Raw genomic sequence first — 21,824 nt, forward strand, 5'->3', positions numbered from 1 at the left:
ATTCTCCGACCAATATGTCCTCGTAATATCTGCATAACAATTAAATCCCATTAACCCACTCTATAGCCGGCCGCAGTGGCCGAGCATTTCTACAGTCCAGAACCACGCGACTGCTACGGTCGCAGGTTCGAATCCTGCCCCGGGCATGGATGTGTGTGATGTCCTTAGGTTAGTTAAGTTTAAGTAGTTCTAAGTTCTAGGGGACTGATGACCTTTGCTGAGAGCCATTTTGAACCCACTCTATACCAAGGTGTCGAGGGGACAAAGGGGGGGTGGGGGGCGGGGGCTATTTGGTTTCTTGGGTGCTTGGTGCTTACCTTCTGAAAACATCGTAATTTAGTCTGCTACTCTATATTTTAACGTTTTGAAAAGAAATATTTATCATTGGTATGATTTCTTATATCAGATTCCGTAACTGTTGCAAAATTTTCAGTAAAACTTAACCCAAAAATTTAAGTCTTAGCAGGGAATGTGACGTTTCGCAACAAATGTCACAATAATATTTTCAGGTTCAGAACCATTCTTACACATCTAGATAACCAACGACAATTAACGAAATTTATATTTTTATAAATTTTTGTTCTGCTCATAAAGTACAGTTGTACTCGGTGCAAACATCATGGAAAATGCGTTGATATTGATCAGACTGAGCAAAAAGATATTTTCAGGTACTGAACTCATATATGGTTCAAATGGCTCTGAGCACTATGGGACTTAACTTCTAAGGTCATCAGTCCCCTAGAACTTAGAACTACTTAAACCTAACTAACCTAAGGACGTCACACACATCCATGCCCGTGGCATGATTCGAACCTGAGACCGTAGCGGTCGCGCGGTTCCAGACTGTAGCGCCTAGAACCGCTCGGCCACTCCGACCGGCTGAACTCATATATCGGGACCCATATGTTGTTAATAAAAGTTACACATTTAATGAATTTGTTTACGTTTTTTTGAGGGCACAATGTAACCCCCATGCCCTTGGTATTACGCGTTATGGAAATTGCGTTGGTATTGTTAGGGTTAATGAACATTGTCCTCCAAGCAGTGTATGTAATATTGTCTACACCCCACAACAAATTCAACAAGGCAATGAACAAGAAGCGAAAAAACTAAATCTCGTCGATTTGTTCACGTAATTTTGGTCTAAATCCTGTTTTACACGAGCGACTTTCTTATATAAATCGACTTCTCAAAGTGCGTACATATTTTGTACCTCCGTATAAATCAACAACCAACCACTACTAGAGTGTGTGTACGACGTCAATGATCTACAGATTGTGTTAAGTGTGTTCTGCATGCGCTGAGATAAGGGACTACGGCGGCGTCTGCTAACATCTCAAGTTAACCTATTGTGGCGGAGGTCCCTCTTGTTATAGAAATGGATTTTCTGCTTTCGTGTCTCCTTAATCTTTATTGTGTTGTTTCGTTTGTTTTCGTGACACATCGATAAGTGTCACAAGGTCTTGATATTTTTTTCCTACAAGTGTTCTCTTACAAGATAGACGAAATACCTGAAAGCATAAAGGCATTTAAGTTTTGCAGAGAAAAAACCTACACTGATCATAAATACAAACGTAAATAGATTAACGTATTTTAATGAAAATTACATCAACAGTGAAGAAGTCAAAAATATGTGTCGAGAAAAATACACTCCTGGAAATGGAAAAAAGAACACATTGACACCGGTGTGTCAGACCCACCATACTTGCTCCGGACACTGCGAGAGGGCTGTACAAGCAATGATCACACGCACGGCACAGCGGACACACCAGGAACCGCGGTGTTGGCCGTCGAATGGCGCTAGCTCCGCAGCATTTGTGCACCGCCGCCGTCAGTGTGAGCCAGTTTGCCGTGGCATACGGAGCTCCATCGCAGTCTTTAACACTGGTAGCATGCCGCGACAGCGTGGACGTGAACCGTATGTGCAGTTGACGGACTTTGAGCGAGGGCGTATAGTGGGCATGCGGGAGGCCGGGTAGACGTACCGCCGAATTGCTCAACACGTGGGGCGTAAGGTCTCCACAGTACATCGATGTTGTCGCCAGTGGTCGGCGGAAGGTGCACGTGCCCGTCGACCTGGGACCGGACCGCAGCGACGCACGGATGCACGCCAAAACCGTAGGATCCTACGCAGTGCCGTAGGGGACCGCACCGCCACTCCCCAGCAAATTAGGGACACTGTTGCTCCTGGGGTATCGGCGAGGACCATTCGCAACCGTCTCCATGAAGCTGGGCTACGGTCCCGCACACCGTTAGGCCGTCTTCCGCTCACGCCCCAACATCGTGCAGCCCGCCTCCAGTGGTGTCGCGACAGGCGTGAATGGAGGGACGAATGGAGACGTGTCGTCTTCAGCGATAAGAGTCGCTTCTGCCTTGGTACCAATGATGGTCGTATGCGAGTTTGGCGCCGTGCAGGTGAGCGCCACAATCAGGACTGCATACGACCGAGGCACACAGGGCCAACACCCGGCATCATGGTGTGGGGAGCGATCTCCTACACTGGCCGTACACCACTGGTGATCGTCGAGGGGACACTGAATAGTGCACGGTACATCCAAACCATCATCGAACCCATCGTTCTACCATTCCTAGACCGGCAAGGGAACTTGCTGTTCCAACAGGACAATGCACGTCCGCATGTATCCCGTGCCACCCAACGTGCTCTAGAAGGTGTAAGTCAACTACCCTGGCCAGCAAGATCTCCGGATCTGTCCCCCATTGAGCATGTTTGGGACTGGATGAAGCGTCGTCTCACGCGGTCTGCACGTCCAGCACGAACGCTGGTCCAACTGAGGCGCCAGGTGGAAATGGCATGGCAAGCCGTTCCACAGGACTACATCCAGCATCTCTACGATCGTCTCCATGGGAGAATAGCAGCCTGCATTGCTGCGAAAGGTGGATATACACTGTACTAGTGCCGACATTGTGCATGCTCTGTTGCCTGTGTCTATGTGCCTGTGGTTCTGTCAGTGTGATCATGTGATGTATCTGACCCCAGGAATGTGTCAATAAAGTTTCCCCTTCCTGGGACAATGAATTCACGGTGTTCTTATTTCAATTTCGAGGAGTGTATTCTCAACCTGTAAGTTAATGCTGCACTACACTAACACAAAAGTCATGGGATGCCTCTTAACATCGCGTCTGATCTCCTTTCTCCTGACGTAGTGTAGCTGCTCCACGTGGCACGGACTCAACAAGTGTTTGGAAGTCCTCTGAAGAAATACTGAGCCATGCCCCCTCTATAGCCGTCCACAAATGCAAAAGTATTGCCGGTGCAGGTCTACATTTATACTCCGCAAGCCACCCAACGGTGTGTGGCGGAGGGCACTTTACGTGCCACTGTCATTATCTCCCTTTCCTGTTCCAGTCGCGTATGGTTCGCGGGAAGAACGACTGTCTGAAAGCCTCTGTGCGCGCTCTAATCTCTCTAATTTTACATTCGTGATCTCCTCGGGAGGTATAAGTAGGGGGAAGCAATATATTCGATACCTCATCCAGAAACGCACCCTCTCGAAACCTGGCGAGCAAGCTACACCGCGATGCAGAGCGCCTCTCTTGCAGAGTCTGCCACTTGAGTTTGTTAAACATCTCCGTAACGCTATCACGGTTACCAAATAACCCTGTGACGAAACGCGCCGCTCTTCTTTGGATCTTCTCTATCTCCTCCGTCAACCCGATCTGGTACGGATCCCACACTGATGAGCAATACTCAAGTATAGGTCGAACGAGTGTTTTGTAAGCCACCTCCTTTGTTGATGGACTACATTTTTGTGCAGCAACTTAACTCTCGACTATGTCCCATAAATGTTCGATGGGATTCATGCTGGGCGATGTGGGTGGCCAGACCATTCGCTTTAACTGTCCAGAATGTTCTTCAAACCAGTCCAAACAATTGCGCCTGGTGACATGGCGCATTGTTATCCATGACAATTCCACCGTTGTTTGCGAACATGAAGTCCACGAATGGCTACAAATGGTCTCCAGGTACCTGAACATAACCACGGACCCGGCCAATTCTGTGTAAACACAGCCGCCACGATTAAGGAGGCACCACCAGTTTCCGAAGTGCCTTATTGGCAACTTGGGTCCATAGCTTCGTGGGGTCTGCGTCACATTCTAACCGTACCATCAGCTCTTACCAGCTGAAATTGGGACTCATCTAAGCAGACCAAGGTTTCCCGGTCATTTAGGTTCTAACCGATACGATGACGAGTCCCTGGGAGGCGCCACAGGTGATGTGGTGCTGTTAACGAAGCCACTCGCGACGGTCGTCTGCTGTCATACTCCATTAATGCCAAATTTCGCCGCACTGTCCTAACCCATACGTTCGTCTCGCATTGATTTCTGCGGTTATTTCAAGCAGCGTTGCTGGTCTGTAAACTCTGATACCTCTGCGCAAATGCCGCTGCTCACGGCCATAAAGTGGAGGCTCTCGGCCACTGCTGCGTTCTTCGTTGTGAGAGGTAATGGCTATTGACACTACAGATCTCGAAATACTGAATTTCCTAACGATTTTCAAAACAGAATGCCCCATGCGTCTAGCTCCAACTACCATTTCGCGTTCAAAGTCTTCAGTCCAACAGTGCGGTTACAATAACGTCGGTAACTACACTCCTGGAAATTGAAATAAGAACACCGTGAATTCATTGTCCCAGGAAGGGGAAACTTTATTGACAAATTCCTGGGGTCAGATACATCACATGATCACACTGACAGAACCACAGGCACATAGACACAGGCAACAGAGCATGCACAATGTCGGCACTAGTACAGTGTATATCCACCTTTCGCAGCAATGCAGGCTGCTATTCTCCCATGGAGACGATCGTAGAGATGCTGGATGTAGTCCTGTGGAACGGCTTGCCATGCCATTTCCACCTGGCGCCTCAGTTGGACCAGCGTTCGTGCTGGACGTGCAGACCGCGTGAGACGACGCTTCATCCAGCCCCAAACATGCTCAATGGGGGACAGATCCGGAGATCTTGCTGGCCAGGGTAGTTGACTTACACCTTCTAGAGCACGTTGGGTGGCACGGGATTCATGCGGACGTGCATTGTCCTGTTGGAACAGCAAGTTCCCTTGCCGGTCTAGGAATGGTAGAACGATGGGTTCGATGACGGTTTGGATGTACCGTGCACTATTCAGTGTCCCCTCGACGATCACCAGTGGTGTACGGCCAGTGTAGGAGATCGCTCCCCACACCGTGATGCCGGGTGTTGGCCCTGTGTGCCTCGGTCGTATGCAGTCCTGATTGTGGCGCTCACCTGCACGGCGCCAAACACGCATACGACCATCATTGGCACCAAGGCAGAAGCGACTCTCATCGCTGAAGACGACACGTCTCCATTCGTCCCTCCATTCACGCCTGTCGCGACACCACTGGAGGCGGGCTGCACGATGTTGGGGCGTGAGCGGAAGACGGCCTAACGGTGTGCGGGACCGTAGCCCAGCTTCATGGAGACGGTTGCGAATGGTCCTCGCCGATACCCCAGGAGCAACAGTGTCCCTAATTTGCTGGGAAGTGGCGGTGCGGTCCCCTACGGCACTGCGTAGGATCCTACGGTCTTGGCGTGCATCCGTGCGTCGCTGCGCTCCGGTCCCAGGTCGACGGGCACGTGCACCTTCCGCCGACCACTGGCGACAACATCGATGTACTGTGGAGACCTCACGCCCCACGTGTTGAGCAATTCGGCGGTACGTCCACCCGGCCTCCCGCATGCCCACTATGCGCCCTCGCTCAAAGTCCGTCAACTGCACATACGGTTCACGTCCACGCTGTCGCGGCATGCTACCAGTGTTAAAGACTGCGATGGAGCTCCGTATGCCACGGCAAACTGGCTGACACTGACGGCGGCGGTGCACAAATGCTGCGCAGCTAGCGCCATTCGACGGCCAACACCGCGGTTCCTGGTGTGTCCGCCGTGCCGTGCGTGTGATCATTGCTTGTACAGCCCTCTCGCAGTGTCCGGAGCAAGTATGGTGGGTCAGACACACCAGTGTCAATGTGTTCTTTTTTCCATTTCCAGGAGTGTAGTTCACGTGAATCACTAAGAGTACAGTGACAGCTCGGCCAGTGTAGTACCCTTTTACCATCATCTGTATGTGTGCATCCCGCTTTTTTACCCAGGTGTTATTGACTTTTGTTCCCGCAGTGTAACATACCCCATTACTCCTTGTTTGATCCCCCTCATACCACCTGTCATCTTACCAAGTGCTGCACTGAAGCACATCGTTCTCGAAACTCAGTCAGTCAGGAAGCGGTAGAGCTGTGTCCTGTCTCTTCGCTTCTCTAGTTGTGGTACGAAGTGGGATTTTCGGCCAGTGGCGAGCCTAGCTTCGGATGTTGTATGATTTTTTAGAATTGTGCATCATGATTTGTGTAGAAGGTGGCTCACAAACTTTCGAGCATCTAGCGGGAGCTGGGTCCATTTGCTTGTAATCGCCAACGGCTGTTAAACTAACCAATCGCCTCCCTTGTCTCGCGAAGCGATGTGGGTGTCTGGTAGCAGGGCGGTGGGAGCGCGCCGCCCTGACCATTGAAAAGCGTCGGTCCCTACACACCTGTTGTATCAGAGGTACCTCTCTGTAGGATTCCATGTCGTCGAATATTTTGAGACTCAAAGCCCACAGGCGACTGGTAGTCTGCTCACGCCATTACTGCACCAATCTACTCAACATATCGTCACCTACGTCTCATACATTCGTCAATGGTAATTAAATAAGTTATCTATCCCCTCTCACTACCAGTTTTAATTAAGCCAGTTATATGTTCTCTCTTAAAGTATAACAAAATCTGTATCTTTTTGTTTAATGCAGCAATTGCACAATGATTTCCGTATGATGTAAAATAAAGAACACACTTTATTTTCTCGTCATGCATTATTAATCTTTATGCTAATTGTAAATCTGAAAAACAGTCGTGTCTGTCTGTTTAAACATGCTTCTCCAAAACTAACAGCCGAATTTTCGTGGAGTTCCCACAGGTTACTTGAGTATTGCTTACGACACCGTACAGACTTTATTTAATTGAAATCGGATCACGGAGAAATATAGTGGTTTAAAGTTTTATCTAAAACCGTCGTATCTGTCGGTCTCTCTGTTTTTGAACATGCTGATTTCCAATACTACTAGATAAATTTTCATGGGATTTTCACAGTTAAATTGAGCATAGCTTGGGACAACGCAAAGTCTTTTACTTCATCGAAATCGGATCACGAAAAAAAGAAATCGTCATTGACAGTGTTAACCACAATAATATCATAACCCTGTTTGTTATGATTTCACGACCAACTCGCTGAACAGATTTCGACGAATCTGGTCTGGAGATAACAGACTACATTAAAAAGTGTGTAGCGCAAGATACTTACTGATTTGACTAATATTATGCGAATTAGGGAAAAATGTTTATTCTTGAAACAGCTTTTTGACTTTGGTCTCTATCATATTTTTGAAAATGATTTTATTGGTTGATATGTGCTACATGGTACGATTCGAGATAATAAAGACAAAGCTTATACAATCTTCATTGTGTGTAATCAATACTGCCACACAATTTGTTGTTGTATACGATGTATAATGTATGGACACTCCAAAAGCGAGATGGATAGATGTGCTCTGCTGCCCGTGCTCCTCTGTATGCACCACGCAGCAGCAATGCTTTGCATGCTGACGCATTGTGCGTTGGGACAGCTTGGGAGGTGGGATAGTGGGGCACACATCACACTCACCATAGATACCCGAACAGGCAGACACGTGAGGGAAGCTGGTGTTACTGCACATGCAGTAGCTTACTTGGGCAAAATCACTGTTCATAACAAAACTACTGGTAAGTGGGTGCTGCCTTGGATAACAGCTAATTACAAAGAAAAGAAAATGAACTATAATTAATGGTTGAGAAAATATCCCTTTCCTGGAATTGTTTTCTTATTACAATTTTATTTTGCACTCCGTTACTTTGAGCAAAGCGAAACCTCACTGATTGCGTTACTGAAGTCACGCTGCGATGTACTCTGCTAAGTAGCAGCTGCTCTGTCATCTCGTCAGAGATCGCCTAGATAACTGCTGACGAACGACACATCATCTACTGAACAAGTGCTCATAACTCTTAAGGCATACACTTTACAGCAAACATTTACTAGACTATTCTGCTTCGAATGTTAGTTCCTGTCATGTCCTGAAACTCACCATTACTCCTAGACAACTTGTATTATTACTCAGCCAAAGAAGGTGTGTTCTTTTTTATTTACACAGAAGATCATAGCAATCGAAAATAAGGAGCAGCAAAGTTACTGGCAGGCAAGCAAGTAAATTGTATTTGCCCTCCAACTCTTGTTTGCTTCATCCACCACACGTCTTGTTCCAGTCCTTAGTTGAGAAAATCGGAAGCAGTCCATCAGGCGGCACATATGCTTCAGCAGAGTCTCAGCGACCTTTGAGAACCTACAAACCTGTAGCAAAGTAGCGGCAACTACCCCAGTACTGCAGAATGTCCCACGTTGTATGCTCGTGGTCTACGAAACTACACCACCGACCAAAAAAAAAAAAAAACCACAACACCAAAAAATGATTAATGTAGAATGAAAGCATGCAAACGTGCATGCACTATGTTGTACGCGTGCCGGATGTCAGTTTGTGGACTGGAGTTCCATGCTGTAGCAGTTGATCAATACAGGGTCGGTCAAAGCTGTTTGAGGATGACGCTGGAATTACCGTCCGATGATGTCCCTTATGGACTCAATTGGAGACAGGTCTGATGATCGAACAGGCCAAGAGAACATGTAGACAGTCTGTAGAGCATGTTGGGTTACAACAGATGTCCGTGGGCGAGCCTTATCGAGTTGGAAAACAGCCCCTGGGATGCTTTCCATAAATGGCAGCACAGCAGATCAGATCACCAGACTGACACGCAGATTTGCAGTCAGGGTGCGTGGGATAACCACGAGAATGCTCCTTCTGTCATAAGAAATGTCACGACAGAGCACAACTCCAGATGTAGGTCCACTGTGTATACCACGCAGACAGGCTGATTACAGGTCCTCAGCTGGCCTCCTTCTAATCAACACACGGCCATCACTGGCACCGAGGTAGAACCAGCTTTCGTCAGAAAACACAGCAGACTTACACCCGTCCACTCTCTCTTGACACCAGTTAAGCAGCAAATGACGGTTGTTTGGGGCCAATGGAATGCTCGCCACGGGGCGTGTGGCTCGGAGCTGCCCTCGAAATGACCAACTTGTAGCAGTTCTTTGTGTCACTGTGGTGGCAACCACTGGTCGGATTGCTGCTGCAGATGCGGTGCGATGCGCCAGAGACGCACGCCGAACACGGCGGTCTTCAAATGTTCAAATGTGCGTGAATTCCTAAGAGACCAAACTGCTAAAATCATCGGCTCCTGGACTTACGCACTATTTAAACTAACTTATGCTGAGAACAACACACCCACACCCATGCCCGAGGGAGGACTCGAATCTCCGGCGGGAGGGCCGCGCAATCCGTGACATGGCGCCTGAAACCGAGCGGCCACCCCGCACGTGACGGCGGCCTTCCCTCTCGGTAGTGCCACGTGGCTGTCTGGAGCCCGGTCTTCGTGTCACTGTACATTCTCGTTACCACCGCTGTGAGCAGTCATGTACAGTATCTACGTTCCTGCCAAGTGTTTCTACATATCGCAGAAGGAACATCCAGCTTTCCGTAGTCCTGTTACTCAACCTCATTCAAACTCAGTGAGGTGTGGATATGGCTTCCTTGTCGCCTTAAAGGCGCTCTTGACGAACATCGACTAACCACGTCCAGCCTCAAAGGTCACTAACGCTTACGACCGTTACAGCGCGTATTTAAAGCAAACCTGATTTCCATCCTCTTAGTGGCGCTACTGGTGCCACTCTTATGCGAGTGGAGTGAAATTTAAATATATCTCAACTTTAAGATCTAGAAACACTCCTACCAACTTTCGTTCATGTTGCATAACTCCTTCATGGTGCGGAGATTTTTTTCTGATTGGGCATTTTGTTCCTAACGTTTACTTCAGAGCTCCGCGGTACATCTTCAGACGTGCTCATGTTTTCTTTAAATCTTGCGTTCATTGGATGTTAAGAATTTTAGTGTTGATCTTGAGCTAGCTATGTGACGGCAGCTCTGTGAACCAAACATACTGTTAACACATAAATCGTGTTAGCTACAGACGTCTCTTCCACAGTAGTCGTTTATTTATGTTGATGCTCGGACGATGCGCTTCTTAAGAAATGGTACTGTGACAACAGCGTTCATTTACAATCGCGGACAGAAGATGCGTCCACGAGGGTAGGAGAACTCAAGTACTTCTCCTGATTGATTCTTAAATCACATTTCTTACAAGTTTTTTAGTCTCTATTTGCAACCTCTCTGCTCGCTGTGCTTGGGCCCTTGTGGACACCTTTTGCGTCGCTCCCTGGGTACGTCCGTCCCACGGGAAGTCCGTAGCCGCACCACCATCTTGCACGAAGCACTTTGCACCACTACACCAATCATCACAAAACGGGGGATCCTCCCGCCGTAATAGAAAGCTATGTGTGAGAGGACAGTGTCCAATCCGAAGACGCGTGGGGGTCACTTCTCCCCGCCTGAGCAACCGGCAGGAGGAACGCCACGGCCGAGTTGTTGACTTCACCAACCGCAGTTTATTGGCCGTCACCGCCAGCCATTCTTCCTCCCACAACTCCATGCACTTCTTGTGGAGTGCAGAGATGACAGACTGCAAGGGAATAGGACACTGGACTACATCATCCTCTCTGCAGGCCTCCTTGGCAGCCCCATCGGCCTGTTCATTGCCCCATATTCCTACATGACCAGGCAGCCAGCAGAAGGACACCTTCTTACCGCGCCGTTGGAGCGGATAGAACTGGTCATATATCAGCTGGACCACCGCTTCAGTTGGGTACAGATTCTGCAGTGACTGTAAGGCACTAAGAGAATCGGAGCAGAGGAGAAATCGATTGCCCCGAACACGATTCATCAGCTCCAGTGCCTTCAAGATCGCGTGGAGCTCCGCTTCGAATACGGTATATTCATCAGGGAGGCGAATCCGGGTAACATGATCAGGGAACACTACAGAACAGCCAAGCAAATTCTCCTGTTTAGAGCCATCAGTGTAAACGACGGTAAAACCGTGATGCACATCTAAAATGTTAAAAAACAGAGATTGGAATGTAAAATCTTGTGTACTTTCTTAAAATTAGTCAAATCTAAAATAAGTCTGGGTCTCCGGAGAAGCCAAGGTGGAAATCTGCTCTAACCGTGACGTAAAACATGAAGACCAGCCATATCCATCGCAGAGAGGCAATTCTGTGCGCGAAACCCATAGGGCCGTGTCGCACGTTGCCGGTTATGAAATAGCCGTGCCAGAGGAAGCTGAGCAACGGTACGGTATCCAGGAGTGTATGGTGTGGACAAAGTTTTATACGCCTGGCGCACCGTATGTAGCCGTCGCCGCATATGAAGTGACGGTTCACCAGCCTCTGCACAGAGGCTTGGTATGGGGCTAGTTCTGAATGCCCCAGTGGCCAACCGAAGCCCTTCATGGTGCACGACGTCCAACATCTTTAAATAAGAAGGCCTCGCGGACCCATACACCGTGCACCCATAATCGAGCCGAGATCGCACAAACGCCCTGTAAAACTGGAGCAGACAAGTCCTGTCCGCTTCCCATGTACGGAGCACATCTCTGTCCTGCACATTTTAACAGACTGCGTTTTATACCCTGATGCAAGGGCAGAAGCACAAGTTGATGGGGATCTGCCATGGGTTTTAGCTAACGATGAGACGTGTATGTCGGGGGGTTTTAATGTTTTGTGATGTGTCTGGACTCTGGCCTAAACTTTTAAGCTGGAGATTTTAGTGTATTGGAGAGTGGCTGGCTCCTCCCTTTTTTCCTTGCGGTCAGCCAGCCACTTCCATCTGCTATATTGTTTTAGCTCCCTCTACCACTTTCTTCCTGTGTTGTCGATGTTTTACTGCTGACGACATGCTTCGTCCCACGCTTCGGTGTGAGTAGGCATATATTTTTCACATCTTGTTACCTGTGTTTTACATTCTGTTTTATCTTACTGTTCTGAGTATTTTCTTGACACCCGTCTCAATCTGTTACTGAGCGGGCGCTGAAGACTTTGCTGTCGTGCACCTAAAGAACCCTCTACTACGACTACTACTGCTACACCAAGCCACCTTCAAGAACTCTCACGGTGTCCCATTTTGCGGGCGCGATAGCTGTTAATAGGTCGCACGAATTTAAATTCGATTTACTATCCTGTATCCTACCGTGAATGGCGTCAGCAACGTCCCTGCTAGAAGGGTACCTCATTTGGATACTGGGGTAAGGTGTCTCGGTATGAGGTACCTGTTATGAGTGAGAGACTATCTGCTTATTCTTTGAAGAAATATTTCTGACTTGTTGACACATATACTGAGGTGACATCGTGTTCCGCCTCCTTTTGCATGACTCAGTGCAGAAACTCGTGGCGGCATGCATTCAACAAGTCGTCGGAAGTCTGCTGCCTCTACAGCCGTTCATAACTGCGAAAGTGTTGCCTATGCCGGATTTTGTGCACGAACTTACCTCTCGATTATGTCCCACAGATGTTCCCTGATTTTCATGTGCATTCGGATTTGTGTGGGCAACTCAATCGCTCGAATTGTCCAGAATATTCTTGAAATCAATCGTCAACAATCGCCCCAGTCACATAGCACATTTTTATCTATAAAAATACCATCGTCGTTTGGAAATATGAAGTCCATGAATGGCTGCACATGATCTCCAAGTAGTCGATCTTAACCATTTACAGTCAACGATCGGTTCAGCTGGACCGGAGCATAGTCCATATCGTTATGGAGCCACGACCAGCTTGCACAGTTCCTTGTTGAGAATTTGGATGCTTGGCACCACACTCGAACGCTACCACCAGGTCTTATCAACTGAAATCGGAACTCATCTGCGCAGGTCACGGTTTTCCAGTCGTCTATGATCCAACGGACGTGGTCACGAGCTCATGAGAGGCGCTGCAACGATGTCGTGCTGTTAAGGAAGACACTCGGGAAAGTCGTCTGCTCCTATAGCCCATTAACGCCAAATTTTGCCGCACCTGTCCTAACGGATACATTCGTCATGTCTTGTACTGATTTCTGCTGTTATTTCACGCAGTGTTTGCTTGCGTGTTAGCGCTGACAATTCTAAGCAGACGCTGCTGCTCTTGGTCGTTAAGTGAAGGCCGTCGGTCACTGCGTTGTCCGTGGTGAGAGGTAATGCCTGAAATTTGGTATTCTCGGCGCACTCTTGACACTGTGGATTACGGACTATTGAATTTTCTAACGATTTCCGAAATGGAATGCCCCATGTGTCTAGCTCCAACTACACTCCTGGAAATGGAAATGTGTATCTCTGGAATAACCAACTGTGTGAACTGGTGGGTTCTGTCAGAGAGCACCGGCTGTTTTTTTGTTCCACGTCGACGCTAGTGCACTACAATCGACCTCCTAGGCATATCAGTGAGTCTACCATGAAAGGGGATTACCGTGAGACTTTTTACGCTCTCGGCAATGGTAATTACTCTGGAGCGCGTATCGTTCTTTGCCGACGGTTTCTCTCTGGTCTACTCGCATCCAGTAAATACTGGGAACTGATAGTTCAGTAGCTGTAATCTCTCCAGAAGATTTCTCCTTATGACTAATATTGTGTATAATACGGAGAGTTCATGCTGTAGTACGTATGAGCCTCCAGTATAATATGAATTTAGACAGCTCATGAAAATGTTCGGTGTAGATATCGACAGCATCTACCTATGGTTTTTCTTCGTCTTCTCCTCAGGAGGTAGTCGCTCCATTATCGGAGCATCAGTCGGCCAACACTCAGGAACAGATCCTAGCCGAGGCAGTATATGCCACCAAATTTCCAGGGGATGCATTTGACCTCCGAGGAGTCCTCGTTACAAAAAAAAAAAAAGATCAGCTGGGTTTTCTTGTCCTGAGGACCGTCTCTATTAAGTGAGAGTTAGTGTGTCCAAACCCTGCACGGTACGACAGGAGTGTAGAAAGGAAACCCGGGCACAGCTTGCCATCATAAAGCGTGAAACATGCGGTGTGAAGGATGAAGTAAAAGCGTTGCGTGAGAAGTTAGAGCGAGAGATAGCCGAAGCGAAAAGAGCCGCCAATGAGGCGAAATTAATTGCGCGGTGAGCCAAGAGAATAGCGAGAGAAACGAAGGAGAACACAGAGAACAAGACCAAGGTCGGCAAAACTGTTATAAATATGCTGCAGACATGAGTGAAAAAAGATTGAAGAAACCGTGTCGAGCAGGAGGGAGGAAGCCGGAGAGGCACCACTGATGGCAGAATTTGCCGAATTTAAACGACAAATCGAGAGCAGGATAGAGGCACTGTCAGTTGACAGAACTTCTACAAATACAGGACAAACTGAAGCCGATATTCAGACGGTATCCACGGAAGAGGTAACCTCGGAAGTACGGCAATGGGACACAGTATCTGTCACAGGAGTTGTGAACCGATGTGATAATGAAGCACACATGCTGCAAACCAGACCGTTAGAACGTCAGGGCAGCTATGAACCGCGAGGCACACGTACGGAGGTACCGTGTGTAGTAAGTGATTTGCCGGAGGCGGAGTTCAGTAGCAGAACAACTGGCGCAAGCAATTGCTACCCGCTTAGGCGATCCACCTCGCACCTGCAAGAGCCACAGGATATCCAGGAGGCGCACACGGATGTAGTTTATGAAAACATCGAAACGCCACAGCATAAAGATGAAACTAGGCAGTTTGATTATAAACACTTTCTGTCGGTACACAAGTTCCAGCACTATAAGGATGATAATAATACGTTACATCCAAAAACGCTCATTGGACAGTTTGATCTAACGTTACCACCACAGTGGCCGTTGATGTACAAACTTGACTTTGTGTGTGCGCACTTGGAAGGTGCATCAGCGGAAAGTATGCGTAGTGTTGCTAAAGGTTGCAGAACATACCAGGAGTTCCGCGACACATTTATGAGCAGATATTGGTCAAAGGAGACCCAAAACAGAATTAAACAAGAAATCCTAATGACACGCGACTTCGAGAGCTCAGGTTTCCGAAGTGTTGTGAAATTTTTATAGAGCATGCTGAAAAAGAATCAGTATCTGGACGAACCGTGCAGCCTTGGGGAGATTATACGCGTATGCTATATGAAGTTGCCACTTACATATCAGCAGACACTAGCTGGCAGATGCGGAAATGAAGTAGAAGCATTTAAGGGCATTCTTAGGGAACTGGAGTTTGCCTACAACGACCAGCAGGTGGGTGAGAAGAAGAAGCAAAGGGGACCGCATGAGGAAGGCCAAGACGCGAATATAGAGAGAAACAGAAACCAGATGAGGAATAACTACGCCGGTAACGGTAACAATAGGGGAAACAACCCACAGTGGCGCGCTAATAGAGGACAAACATTATCCGCCACAGGAACGTAGGTGGAACCAGGGTAATAATAATAAATGGAAACCAGCCAATAAAAATGGAAGGGATCAACCAGTGCAGAACTGGAGAGCGAGTGAAGACCGCAATCCAGAACCTACACAAATAATCAAAATACGTCCGGCGAACCCTGGCCGTACGCAAACTGCTCAAAACAGACAAGAATGACTAGGGCGGCACACTCGGCAGCGGAAGAACGCGGCCGGGAACAAAGTAGTGTATAATTAGATTAGATTTTTGTGATTTGTTGGCGATGTTTATTTGTATTAGTATAGGCAATGTTTTATTTGTGTTTTGTGATTATTTGTTTTATGTTGTGTGTATTTATTTTCCTATTTTCATGTGCTTGTCTTATTTTGGTATGGATTATGTGTATATTATGTGTTTGATGTTAAATTTTGTTGTATGGGGATCACTGGGTCGCTTAGTATAGAAAATTTGCTTCAGCTATGACACAAACAATATTTAGAAGTATTAGATTAATTATAGAAGGGGTTATCTTATGTAGATAAATTCCTATACAAAATTTTATGGCAAGGCTATGGACAGGAGAGCTTTCAGGATAAAATCTGGATCTGTGGTGGATGGATTTGGGGTGTGTTGAGCGTGTTGTGATGTGGTAGGTGGATATTGCGTCCTACCGAACGTGTTGCGTTTCTTGAGACGAGTGCAGGGTATGATGTCCGACGCGGTAGTGTTCAGGACCCACCCGTTGCGTTATCGACGTATGGCGATTGTGGGTGTTTCGGGTGATAATTATGAGGTGGTCTGTCCAACGCAGTAGTGTCCGAGACGCACCTGTTATCTCAATTGTGTTGATAGTGTGAGTACGGTGATCAAAACGATTAGCCGGTGGCCAGTCAATCGAAATTAGGCGATAGGGACGCACCAAACATGGATAATTCGTAATGGGTGCGATGAGGATGTTGTGTGAAAAGGCGAGTTTTGAGCCGTCATAGAAAGACGTAAATCAGGTGGTTGGTCGCACGCAATAGCGTGATCGACAGAGCTTATTGATGACTTGGGCCGTAGGAGTGTTGTAGAGACGTATTAGCGACGCTAGCCGAGTCTGGGCTTAACTATTTAAGTTAAGCAGAGACGTTAAAACAACACGCCAGTCAGTTTAAAGGATGATAATGAAGGTCACCACAAAAGATAGATGTTCTCAAGTCCAGCTATGAACCTTGACCACTGTCACTGATTTTTACTTGCTGTAACGTGCAAAACTAACTCTTGTTTTGTTCAACAGATAAGCATGACGTTGAATTGAGCCTACCGTTACAGACAGAAGCAGACTAGGAGCGGAAGACCAATGCGATAACCAGTCAAACAAGCACAACATCAAAGGGGTATCGGAGAAATTCGGAGTTACAGTAACCTACAATAATGTGCAACAAATGTTTTTAATTGTTCACAGATAATAGCAGCAACTGAGCGACGCCAGGGAATGGAGTTTACTATAAAAGGTCACGGCATGTAGTAGTAGCATGATGACGTCAACTGTAGAAAGTAGAAATAGAGAAATTATTAGTTAGAAACCATGTGGTGATGGGATGACTAGATTAATAAACGTTTATTTTATCCACAGGAACAGACCATCATGTTTGTTTTTATAATTTTTTTATGAAAATTTTGTTTAAGAAATGTATTTCTGTAAAATAATTGTAATGTATTGTACGTGATGACGTAAGAGGAAGTGGCTTAGGCAATAAGTAATATCGTATCCTTAGTGAGTGCAGTTACACTTGAACGCTTCATTTTTGCATGTTTAATTACGAAGACATGACAAGTACTGGACGAATGAAGTATAGGAGCAGTGTGAGAGTGAGGTGGGCCGTGCACTGATTTGAATAGGTCCTGCCTAGCGCGTGTATGTAAGCGCGGGGTTGTGACATAGAGAGAGATAGCGCTAACTCTCTCTCGCACCTCGCTACGGTAATAAAGACTAGAGAGGCAACACGTGCCGGATACACTGCGTGCGACCTTGTTGTTGTCGAATAACGATGCTTTGGAATGGTGGCGGTGTTATCAAAACAGTTCATAATGTCTCTGACGTCAAGGCCGCCATCATGGATAATGGTACTTTGGAATTGCACTGGCCTTGTTACAATACTCACACGCTGGCAGATGATGTTCACCGGACATTCGCCATACCCACAGCATACCATCAGACCGCCACATTGTGAGATTCTTCACTTCACACAACGTTTTCCACTGTTCAATAGTCCAATGTTTACGCTCCTTACACCTAGCGAGGCGTCGTTTGGCATTCACTGGCGCGATGTGTGGCTTATGGGCAGCAATGAAATGCAAGTTTTCTCACCATCCGCCTAACTATCATAGTACTTGCAGTGGATCCTGATGCAGTTTGGAATTCCTGTGTGATGGTGTGGATAGATGTCTTCTGCCTATTACACATTATAACCCTCTTCAACTGTCGGCGGTCTCTGTCAGTCAACAGACGATGTCGGCCTGTACGCTTTTGTGCTGTACGTGTTCCTTCACATTTCCACTTCACTATCACATCGGAAACAGTGGACCTAGGGATGTTTAGGAGTGTGGAAGTCTCGTGACACAAGTTACACCCAATCACCTGACCACGTTCGAATGTGAGTTCTGCGGAGCGCTCCATTCCGCTCTCTCAAGATGTCTAATGACTACTAAGGTCGCTGATACGGAGTAGGTGGCAACACAGTGCACCAAATATGAAAAACGCATGTTTTGGGGGTGTTTGTATACTTTTGATCACATAGTGTGTGAACTTTAAAACACCTACGAGTGGATCCCAAGGTAATGGGGAAACGAAATGAAAAACTTGTCTCTACCGATCGCCCTCGCATCTGACGATATTACAGAAATAACTGCACTGACCATTCTGTGAAAGGGTGTGCTAGACAGGCATGGAAACGAGTATTTGGCACTGTAATGGGGAATGGGTATGCGTATGCACAAGACTAACTCTGATGAAACCCACCTGGGAATCATTAAACTGACGGAAGGCAAATAATTTGGTTCAAAAAATGGTTCAAATGGCTCTGAGCACTATGGGACTTAACATCTATGGTCATCAGTCCCCTAGAACTTAGAACTACTTAAACCTAACTAACCTAAGGACATCACACACATCCATGCCCGAGGCAGGATTTGAACCTTCGACCGCAGCGGTCACGCGGTTCCAGACTGAAGCGCCTAGAACCGCACGGCCACACCAGGTGGCAATAATTTGGTAATGAATATGTCGAGTATCACTGAGAGGACCCTAAAATCTGTCAGCTCCTGATCAAAACTAAGCTCTACCCACTCTTGGTTTAGATCGACCACTGGAGTGACGCGGCACTTGCAGAGCAAGTGTCCAGAATCGGTATCTGTGCCTCACGTCCCACAGATGAATCTCGCAGAAGAGTCACACCCCAGCGTCCGCGGAAAAGTGACTAGAAAATTTCCTTCTTTCGACTCCTGGTAGCATTGCCGTGACATAAGGGAGTGAATGAAAACTACCATTGCTCAATCAAAGTCCGTAGCTAATTATAATCCAGTCAAACGAGAGGAAATTGCCGTTTCAAATCGCCCCATCTTCTGCTATGTATGGGAAAATAGCGCACCAAAAGTGCCATCGGACAATTAAGGCTCGCGATCAGTTGTTGTGCTACGAAGAGAGAGGAAACCGCCTTTTCGAATTCCACCTCTGTAGTAAAATTTTGAAATAGCCGACAAGGCGAACGGAATCAAAAACAAATGCACTTGAAATGCTTTCAATGTGCTACAGGCTTGTTTAGTACCAAGGCATAACTGTCCCATCGTGTCGGCAGTGCTCTCTCTTATCAAGCCATTCTCTCCAGAGCATACCAAAGCAAATGTCCACGCAGCCCTCCCTCGGAGCATAAATGCTCATCCGAAATGCGCCGAGGTGTCGGCTGCATTGTCATGTAGGATGAGCTTGCCATTGTTTGTGGCGAAAAACAAGCCCATCCCAAAGGCACTCAGGCCAAAGGTTCAAAAATGGCTCCAAGCACTATGGGACTTAACATCGGAGGTTATCAGTCCCCTAGTCCTTGAACTACTTAAACCTAAGTAACTTAAGGACATCACACACATCCATGGCCGAGGCAGGATTCGAACCTGCGACCGTAGCAGCAGCGCGGTTACGGACTGAAGTGCCTAGAACCGCTCGGTCACAGAGGCCGGCCCAGGTCAGAAGGATTCAACTGTAACTGGCAAGGTGGGAAACAGCATAAAGCGGATATATTATCATTTAAAGTAAGTCGAAATTGCTCATACATTGCCATAGGAAGAGTTGCATCTATCTCTACATAATGGGCCAGTACAAATGTGCTAGGTACTTGTCATGTCACAGTTATTTCTGACATACCTGATCGGTTCCTGCTCCCATACCGAATCATGTGCCAGAATTATTCTTGAATAGTGGTATAAAATAAACCTGTATGAAGAAAGTCAGCCGGACAGTTGGCGAACACGTTTCAGTGGGCCTGATGGTGGTGAATCCTGGAGCAGACAGTCAGCTGTTAGTTGGAGCTGTTCACATCACAGCGCCCCCTTCTCTCTTTCGGAGGCTTGTCTGTGACGTAGGAGAGTGTCTGAGGGGCCAAGTAGTCTCCTATGCGGAGATCGAGACAGGCCGGCCACAAACGCTCGGGCTCGCCCTCTTCTGTCCAGCAGGCAGCCGAAATTGCCTGGTTGCATCACTGAAGACACTGCATATCCTTGGCTAAAGTTGTGCTCGAATCCTGGTACAGGAGAGAGTCGTCATGCCTTAAGTAATAAATGAACAATGTCTTCATGTAATAATATCTCGCATTCTTGGTCACATCACGGATAATGTGGCTTGCCAGCTGATTCGTTAACGTGATTCTAAGGACAGGACATATTAGAAGTTCATAATTTATATACAGTTAACTTCTTTCCGTTTCAAATATTAAGAGGCACTCATATTACTGAACACTACTACCTAGTTTCCAAGGAACTATAGCGTCTTCGAGTTTCAGCGACTCAGAAATGCTTTATTGTGGAGAGTTCGGAAAACACATTCAAAGAAAGTGAATTTAAAAGTAGAATTTAGCTCCAGTCATCTAGGAATGGTAGTCTACTGATTCTCACCTTTTTCCGTAATATTTAAAGTATACCTAATGTCATAGGTCTCTAAATTTTTAATGTAACCCCCGCTTTATGGATGGGACACTTCAGAGGATTTCTCCATTCTACTTAAAACTAGCTGCTAACCACAGCTATGCTCACATATCAGCCAACTACTTCCCTGCTATGCTCTCGGGTAATGAGCAGCAAGTTAGAACACATACGTCGGACATAGAGTGAGACCAGTGTTTTGGTCTGCCCCTTAAGATACGCGACATGCTGCTCCCCATTGCAGACTTTCATGTGCTCAGTGTGTTCCATCTCCCTTGCAAATGTGGCAGCTTCAACATAGGTCAGAGCATTTTACTGATCACAAGCGACATATTAAACAACAGGAGCTTGAAAAGTTGGCTATAGCTGGTTATTGCCTGGAAAACAGAAATAAAATACTGTTTTTAAACACAAGAGAGTTTTGGATCATTCGTCAGCTTATTGGGACTCTGTAATGGAGGAGGCTGCTGAGATTAGCATGAACAGCAACAATTTTAACCGAGTCCAGGGGTACACACTTAGCAGGATGCGGGGGCAGGCTCTGGATGTCGGAAGGAAGTAACTACACATGCCTGACGCTGGTAGGGAGGTGGGAGCAGCAATTTCAAACGTGGCGCCAGCCCCTCATACCACCTGATGGCATTCGGTCCCATGGTGGGCTGGAGCTGCTGTGCGCTGCCCAACTCACCTTCAACACATGCATCATTTCGGCCCTCTCTGACTGGCGTGGCGTCAGAGACTGCATTCACGCCTGTATAAGTGGAAAACTATGCTAGCCCCGGCAATTCACCATCCAAGGATTGTAACTTCTCTTCCTCTCAGGATATAACAACTGCCTCTCAGGATTGATTCCAGCCAGCGCCATACCGGTCTTCACTATTGCCAGCCGGCCTTGCTGGCTACCATCGTCATCACCTCCACGGCCAGGTGTTGGCATTAATGCCAGTCCTTGCTGCCAGTCATCGCCAATGTTGCCAGTCCTCACTGCCAGTCATCACATTCACCACTAGTTCTCATCCTCACAGCTGAACACCGCCAGTGCTCACAAGCCCAAGTCTTCGCTGCCAGTCTTCGCCTCCACCCAGCAGTCAGCACCATTTCTACCCTCTTCCAACGATGTATCAACCTACAACTACTACATACACAATTTTACTAGCACCTGTGCTCCACTCCCACCTCCACCCTACTCCT

General features: G+C 47.2%; 1 protein-coding gene across 4 annotated transcripts in view; it reads right to left on the reverse strand.

Moving 5' to 3' along the window:
• LOC126143726 (dehydrogenase/reductase SDR family member 11-like) overlaps window positions 1-21,824 on the reverse strand; it is a 151,742-nt gene that overhangs the window by 62,895 nt on the left and 67,023 nt on the right. The gene's annotated exons all lie outside the window — the stretch shown is intronic.

Source organism: Schistocerca cancellata, chromosome 2 (assembly GCF_023864275.1).
Source record: "Schistocerca cancellata isolate TAMUIC-IGC-003103 chromosome 2, iqSchCanc2.1, whole genome shotgun sequence".
Taxonomy (NCBI): domain Eukaryota; kingdom Metazoa; phylum Arthropoda; class Insecta; order Orthoptera; family Acrididae; genus Schistocerca; species Schistocerca cancellata.